The sequence below is a fragment of the Electrophorus electricus genome, chromosome 6, assembly GCF_041902795.1.
Source record: "Electrophorus electricus isolate QZ-2024a chromosome 6, ASM4190279v1, whole genome shotgun sequence".
Classification (NCBI taxonomy): Eukaryota; Metazoa; Chordata; class Actinopteri; order Gymnotiformes; family Gymnotidae; genus Electrophorus; species Electrophorus electricus.
Genome location: NC_137502.1, coordinates 26,455,306 through 26,464,254, shown reverse-complemented (window position 1 = coordinate 26,464,254; position 8,949 = coordinate 26,455,306). Strand labels below are relative to the sequence as shown.

General features: G+C 49.4%; 1 long non-coding RNA gene across 1 annotated transcript; it reads right to left on the bottom strand.

Annotated features, from left to right (window-relative positions):
- Positions 1-383: 383 nt before the first annotated feature.
- On the bottom strand, positions 384-6,570 carry LOC145658588 (uncharacterized). The gene is made up of 4 exons (XR_014124196.1): positions 6,315-6,570; positions 5,717-6,090; positions 1,215-1,352; positions 384-900 (listed from the first exon to the last, which is right to left on the bottom strand). It is a non-coding gene; the product is annotated as an uncharacterized LOC145658588 (long non-coding RNA).
- Between the last annotated feature and the right edge of the window lie 2,379 nt (positions 6,571-8,949).

Below are 8,949 nucleotides of genomic sequence, written 5' to 3'. Positions count from 1 at the left end.
AATGTTTCACAAACTGAAGATTAAGTCGCGAAGGCCCCCACGAGACCGAAATGACTCAACGCACGTGACCCTTTATCAGTCCACGCTATTTTTCGTCATCAACCTGATCTCGTGAGAAAAACACACTATCATGTATATTCTGTTCCATCATTGTTTTATCAAGGTTAGTGGTGGGGCTTCTTTACACTGAGATGCCAAATGACTGAACCTGTCCCCGAACCCAAATGATTACATTTAACCTCTAAAATAAATGAGGAAAAAACTGACAACTGCAACAGGAAAACAATTGTGCTTTATAATCTGTAAGGTAAAAACAACAATTAAGTTGGAATCAAAAGAGTCAGAGTCTACAGGTCTGTGACCATTCAGGTGAGTAGAACGGGTGCACTACTGTAGACAAACAGATCTGACAGTAGTTTGTATTAAATTGAGCTGAACACACACAATGGCCAAATACACAAAAGGTCGCGCTAGACTCAATCACAAGGAATACAAAATGCTTGTACAACACGTATCCTGTGTGCTTTTGGAGTCATCACGCTGCTACAGACATCAAACACACTTCTCTCTACTGCTCCTTCTTTTTTCTTTTTGTTAGCGTTAAAAGATACAGAGCACCCAAAATACTTTTATCAATCACTTCAAGAAGAGTTTCGAATATCTGGGAATATAAACTTTTAAAAAATAACAATCAATTTCACAAATTGTAAAGACAAATGAGAATAGGGGGAGAACTTTCTCTTTGAGCTCGGACCAATAAAACCTAAGAACACACCCACATCGGACAGGTAGACCCGCCCCTCTCGGAGCGGAGCTATCCACAGTGATCACTGGCACTCCCGGGTCCGGGGCTTCAGCTGTGGGGGCCCAGGCGGCGGTGGCCCCGTACAAGGTCTGCTCCTACAAGAAGGAATTTTACGTAGCTCCAGAAGCTGCTGACGGCCAGATCTGCCAGAGTCGCCAGCAGGTTTGCATGTTATGCACATATGAGCCAGCAGAGGGCGAGAGTGCACTGCTGAGTCAGTAAGAGGCAGCCTCACGATCAATATTTTAGTTTAGATGCCTGAGTGTTGAACAGGTGCAACATGTTTCACTTTCATTTGGGTTAGAACCTAAACCTCAGCACTAGGGTTAGACAGCAAACAGAACACAAGCAACTGAGTGTTCCACATGCATCCATTTGAATCCATAAATTTGAAACAGTAAAAGGGTACCTGTGTGCTGTTGTTGTTTCTGAGGAGTGACAGCTCCCTAGTGATGGACCGCTGCATCTTAGCGATGGTGAGCAGGAACAGTAAGAGCTTCACCATGTGGCTGATCTAGTGATGAACACAGCTGTTGCCCTCTGCATCCTACTCTCGCACACATACATACACACACACACACACACACACACACACACACACACACACAGATGCACACGTGCACAAATACATATGGACGCGTGAGCAAACACATGCACACACACAGGCATGCCCTCAGCCTGCATAACCATAGCAGTTCACTGTGTCTGATCTAGTGATGAACACAGCTGTTGCCCTCTGCATCCTACTTTTGTAAACACACACACACACACACACACACACACAGATGCACACGTGCACAAATACATATGGATGCGTGAGCAAACACATGCACACACACAGGCATGCCCTCAGCCTGCATAACCGTAGCAGTTCACTATGTCTGAAAAATATAGGCACAATTCTTGTCACTGTCACACAGCTTACATAGACATGGCTCAATGCCAGCCTGTGATTATCTATATGTGTCTCATTTGCTCACACACACATGCACGTACGCATGCCCGCACACACATACACACAGCTCAGTTCCAGCCTACAGATAACAGAAACCCAGTCAGGCTAGTGTTCTCAATCATTTTGTTGAAAGCACCCTTAATAATTCTAACATTACACTCAAGATTGTTGGCCCCAAAACATGTGAAATCTACATTGACCTGTCTTTGGTCCTCAAGACTGCCTGGGTGACAGCATTTCCGTGAGAAAAAGCAAAAATATGATTCTCAAAATGGCTCAGTTACAGTGCAGGTCAGAATTTAAAGTTGGGCAACCTGAATCGCACCAGGGTGCTGCTTTCCTAATCAGGATAAGTAACAGTCAGAAGATCTGTATCTCCCCGGGAAGGGGAAATGCAGATACGATCATGCACACACACACACACACACACACACACACACACACACACACACACACACTTCCAGACATGCTTTGCATACATGTCACATTCAGCAACAAGCAAACTAAGTGCAGTACTTCTTTTCAGGTCTCAGATGATAAAACACTTTCAGGTCTCAGGGATAAAATTCCCTCCCACCGCTTCGAGCTGTGGAGTCTAAAGCACCCGTCTCCCACCTCACCCGTCTCCCACCTCACCCGTCTCCCACCTCACGCGTCTCCCACCTCACGCGTCTCTCACCTCACGCGTCTCCCACCTCACGCCTCTCTCACCTCACGCGTCTCCCACCTCACCCGTCTCCCACCTCACGCGTCTCCCACCTCACCCGCCTCCCACCTCACGCGTCTCTCACCTCACGCGCCTCCCACCTCACGCGCCTCCCACCTCACGCGTCTCCCACCTCACCCGCCTCCCACCTCACCCGTCTCCCACCTCACGCCTCTCCCACCTCACGCGTCTCCCACCTCACGCGTCTCCCACCTCACCCGCCTCCCACCTCACGCGTCTCCCACCTCACCCGTCTCCCACCTCACGCCTCTCCCACCTCACGCCTCTCCCACCTCACGCGCCTCCCACCTCACGCGTCTCCCACCTCACCCGTCTCCCACCTCACGCGTCTCCCACCTCACCCGTCTCCCACCTCACGCCTCTCCCACCTCACCCGTCTCCCACCTCACGCCTCTCCCACCTCACGCCTCTCCCACCTCACGCCTCTCCCACCTCACGCCTCTCTCACCTCACGCCTCTCCCACCTCACGCCTCTCCCACCTCACGCCTCTCTCACCTCACGCCTCTCCCACCTCACGCGTCTCCCACCTCACCCGTCTCCCACCTCACGCCTCTCCCACCTCACGCCTCTCCCACCTCACGCCTCTCTCACCTCACGCCTCTCCCACCTCACGCCTCTCTCACCTCACGCCTCTCCCACCTCACGCCTCTCCCACCTCACGCCTCTCTCACCTCACGCCTCTCCCACCTCACCCGCCTCCCACCTCACGCGTCTCCCACCTCACGCCTCTCCCACCTCACGCCTCTCCCACCTCACGCGCCTCCCACCTCACGCGTCTCCCACCTCACGCGTCTCCCACCTCACGCGTCTCTCACCTCACCCGCCTCCCACCTCACCCGTCTCCCACCTCACCCGTCTCCCACCTCACGCCTCTCCCACCTCACGCGCCTCCCACCTCACGCGTCTCCCACCTCACGCGTCTCTCTCCTCACGCGTCTCCCACCTCACGCGTCTCTCACCTCACCCGTCTCCCACCTCACGCGTCTCCCACCTCACCCGTCTCCCACCTCACGCGTCTCTCTCCTCACGCGTCTCCCACCTCACGCGTCTCTCACCTCGCCCGTCTCCCGCCTCAGTGGACGAGATGCTGCATGTTTAATGTAAACACCACTACTTAAGAACTGTCACGACAGGCTCGTTTAACACATGTAGAGATCCACAAAATAATACTGTCAAGTAGAAGAACCTCGTTAACAACCTTCAAGTGTTGTTAATGATGATTAATTGTAATTGCAAATTACAAAAAAAAACATCTAAAAATAGCTTTTTCCTAAATTACAGTTTTATTATGTAATCAAACAATTATCCAACCCAATGATGTAACAATGCTGTTGTATCCAGATGCCTGGCGTCCTAGGTCATGGCATTTAAGCCTGAGATGACATCTGCACAGACTTTTGCACACAAAGTTTTTTTAATACAAGTTATTTTATTAGCTTTTTAATACAAGTTATACCGGTGTCACAACTTAAAATAAGGAAAAAAAAAAACCTTAAACTCTGCACCCATCTGTTATGTGATATGTCAGGAATGCATTTCATATCTGCACATGGAGCTTTTATGCGTCGCATATTTAATACGTAATCTCAGACTCGAGGTGTCACCCCTTAAACAGCCCTGCGACGCCTCTCTCCCATTGCACTCTGGTGTAGCAAGAAATGTGGCGCCCGAGACAATCTGCACCTGCTTGGTAAGAGGATGGGTGGTCATCTGCTTGGAAACCCGAGCCCCCTTCATAAGGACAAGGGCAGGAGGGAGTGGAGGGGGGGGCTAGAGTCAGCACAGCCAGACCGGAGCCCCTGGAACCGTTATAGATATAAGAAACCGCAAATCAACACAAACCCAGCAGGAGGAAAGGAATGTGGGAAGACCCGGACACAAAGAGCCAGACAGTCAGAGAAGTATGGAAGGAAGCAGAGAGATGGACAGATAGCAAGACAGAGAGAGAGAGAGAGAGAGAGAGAGAGAGAGAGAGAGAGAGAGAGAGAGACAGAAGCCCAGAGAGGGATGGATGTCGTGCTTAGAAGAGATGTCTTATCACACTTCTCCGTATCTCCACCCTGGCCTTTTATCGTCACAGCACAAAGGAAGGCAATATATCACAATGTGTGGGAGAGGCTGGCATATGACACACACACACACACACACACACACACACACACACACACACACACACACACACTTGCAAGGTGATAAGCTAGCCACACTGAACTGCCTGCTGTCATGCAAGCCTGCAGTCATGGGCCGGGCAGGGCAGAATGTAGAGTCCTGCTCAGACTGAGTGGCAGATTGAGTGCATCGACTCGGCTCTCGTTAGCACACACTGCGTTCACAGGCACACAAGCAATGATTAACCAAGATTATCAGACATGATATCTCACGCCCCCCCCCCCCCCCCCCCACAATCCATCCAAGTTGGTGTTATTGCCCCTAAACTCCTGCACAGACAAATACGTCTGTAACTGCTTGTGCACACACATGCTTCAATGCACGCACACACGCACACATGCACACACGCATACACACCCACCCACACACAAACACCCACACCCACTCCACAAACTCATGTGGACACACACGCTATGCTGAACCTGCTTGGCAGGGTAGCATTCAGTAAGATAAACTGTGCTGGAGAGAACTCCTCCAAGCATGACAAGAAGTCATGCTCAGTGAGGCCCAGAGACAAGAGAACTGAGAGAAGATGAGCAAGTGGGAGGATACGAGTAGATAGTAGCTGGATGGGCGTGAGGAGGGAGTGTCTGTGTGTGCCTGTGTGCCAAAGGAAGGAAAACAGAGAAAACCTGCAAACTGACAACAACAGAGGACAACAAACAGGTAGGACATGGACATAATGTTCACGTACAGCCTTCAGAAGGCGTGTGCGCGCACACCCTGCGCTACATCGAAACGGACTTCTGCTCACGATAAGCCAAATTCAGAGCAGCGCGTGCATGCTGATCAAACGCACTGCTCCCACAGACGCTCACACGCACGTGCACGTGCACACGCACAGGCTTACGCAGAGGACAGAGAGAGAGAAATTCTCCAGCCTGAGCAGGGAGAGGTGGAGGGAGTCTGGGAGAAGGAGCCCAGTCCCTCTCTCCCCTACCTCCACAAGTTCACAGCAACCTCCACCTGTTATCAACCCCAGGAACCACACTCAGCCCCGCACTGCCACGTCTACTCACACACACCCCCAGTCTGATTCTCCAGAGCTCTAGCACATACCTGCTCCTCAATCTCCTCATTACTGGCCCCTTTATCAGCTTCCGTCCCCTGCGTTCACGTCGTAAAGTATCGCTGCTCCGCGGTGCATACCGAGCTTTCTAGAATCTCGTTTGTCTTCCTGGTTTTTGACTTCTGCCTGTTTCTTCTTTTGACTTCTGCCTGTTTCCCGCCTGACCCCTGGACACCCCTGAACTCTGCCCTGTGTTACCGACCTCAGAACCGCGAATACCTGCCTGACCCCCACGGATTTGTTTGATTTCAGTAATAAAACCTCTTGCAATTGGATCCTCTTCCTTGTGTGTGTTCAGTCGTTACACCAGCCATCTATGAAAGACAAGGTTATCAGCATCCATCAGCTCCACAGGATGTTTCACCTTAGTTGTGAAGACACACAGGAAAAAAAGGAAGAAGAAAAGATCAGTGAAATTAAATTTGGGAATATTTTTTAAAAATCAGTAATGGAATAAATAAACACCTAATTTTGCAAGACGAATTCTGTAAATAACAAACACAGCATTCAACAAATGCCCAAACCATACTCCACATTCAGACAAAACGTACTAATATTTTACAGACATGTGTTAGCAACCGCACTGACTCTTTTAGAAGGTGAACAGGAGCTGAAAGCAGGACTGTCTCTGAACACCCTGGTCCTGTGATCTGCTGGCATTACAAACACCTACGAGCGTCAGGAGAACTGTGCACACATCCCCCAAATCAGTCCAAAACAACACGCACGTATGGGTTAGGATTTATCAATGCCCCGAGCACTCTGGCCTCACTTTGACGGTACACACTGGCAACAAAGCTTATGATATAATATATATTAAATTACATTAACAAAATAAAATTAAAAAAAGCTAAATCTTCACACTGTCCAGACTCAGGTCTGTCCCCTAAAGCTGGTCGGTGCAGGCGGAGAACAGCCTCGAGCTGGAACAAAGTGTCAGAGAGCTGGAACAAAGTGTCAGAGAGCTGGAACAAAGTGTCAGAGAGCTGGAACAAAGCATCAGAGAGCTGGAACAAAGTGTCAAAGAGCTGCTCAGTCCTTTGTCTCTTTGTTGACATTATGATTACAGCACCTTTAATCATTTAACCTGTTAAATGTTATTATTTAGTTATTGTTTTGACAGTATATTATTCATTAACTACTTCGAATTATACATTACTGTGAAATGCAGTAATTACTATGACTTATTCAGCATTACTAAATGCAGTAATTACTATGACTTATTCTGAATTAGGCAATAACTGCTGTAAATTATGCCATACCTACTGTGACTTATGTAGTAACTACTATGAATTATTCAGCAACTACAGTGAACTGTTCAGTAACTACTGACCTTTTCTGTAGCTACACTGACACTAATGTAAAAGGTGTGTGGTAACACGCGTGATGAATAGGAGTGCACTCTCACCGGCCGACCCTGACACGGTGAAGCTACGTGCTCTGGAAAGGATGCAATACAGCAAAGTGAATGAGTCTGCAGTCTGGAATCACTGAAGCGAAGGAGACAGCTCAGACTCTGACAATGAAGAGGCCAGAGTGACTCATACACCGCTGGGGCACGGTCCGGGGGCTGATGTGGCTCCGCAGGGCAGGGGAGAGGCGGAGACACGGGAAGGCGGAGACACGGGAAGGCGGAGACACGGGAAGGTGGAGACACGGGAAGGCGGAGACACGGGAGGGCGGAGACACGCGAAGGTGGAAACACAGGGGTGTGGAAACACTGATGGGCGGGGACACAGGAGGGCGGGGCTACGTGAAGGCGGAGCCACAAGGGGGTCGATATAGGTGAGGGAGGAGACACAGCAGGGGAGAGACACAGGGGCCAGGGACGCAGAAGGGCGGGGACATGGCTCTGGCACGTCTTGCTGGCAGTGACCCAGTGGTAATTGTTCCCATGAGCCTTCAGCAATGGCTCTCTCACGGCACCACAGAAGAATCATGTCAGCATTTTGGAGATTTCCTGTTAGAAGAAAAGCTGTTTATAAAAGCCTACTGTGTGTATGTGTGTGTGCATTTGTGCGTGTGGGGATACGTGTGTAAGTGTGTGTGTTCATGTATATGAGGTGATGCCTTTTAATACAGCACTTCTGCACTTCTGTGTATGTGGACTCTGTTGTGTTTGTGCAGGGGTCACTGAGCATACAAGTGTGTATTTACGTGTACGTGCGGACGTGATTGTGTTATGTACGTGAGTTGAAATTGTTCTTGCAAGTGAGCAAAGGTTTCAACCTGCAAGTGTGCAACCTGAGTGTGTGTGTGTGTGTGTGTGCGTGTGAGAAAGAGAGAGCATCCTGATGTTTACACAGAGCCTGGAGTAGTGTGTAGCTGATAATTACAGAGTGGGACAGGATGTGAATTTGTGCTGGCAGTGAGCAATATTGGCAAGCTACAAACTACACACACACAATGCACTGCACACACACACACACACACACACACACACACACACACACACACACACACCCACACACACACACACCCACACACACACACACATACATACACACACACACACACACACACACACTGTACATACCCACATACACACACTCCTCTCCACTCCCAAACATGTACTATGCCACATGGTAGTTACATCACAGAGTATTTCTCAATGTTACACCTTTGCCACACAGTATTGCTGTTAGATCGTCATTCACAAGTCGTCCACCTCTCAAACGTCACCCCCCTGAACTGTGAGCAGCAGTGTCATAACAACCCCAAGGTGCCGTAGCGGTGTCAAGGAGCCAAACTGGCAGAGAAGAACACACAGGCGTAGAGATCACACTACTACTGTATAAGTAACAACACGTGACACAATCGGAACCTTTGAGGAAGGTGTGTTCAGGACAGAACAGACTACATGTGCAAAACAGTAACATGGGCAAAATCTCAGCCACACGTGTTATATGAACTGTATGGTACAGTTCACAGCAAACTGTTATACAGTTACACAGCCGAAGAGAGATAGTGAGAGAAAGAGAGAGTGAATGTGAAAGTGTGAATGAGTGAGAGGGGGAGTGAGAAAGAGAGAAGAGAGGAGAGGAGTGTCAGATGTAAACTGAGCATTTGTGTGGGTGGTAGGCGGGGCCCCTTTAGCTTACAGTACAGAAAACAAAAACCTGTATATGTGTATATCTGCACACACTCACACACGTACACGCACACACGCACCCCCCCACTCACACACGCTCAGACACACACACACACACACACACACACACAC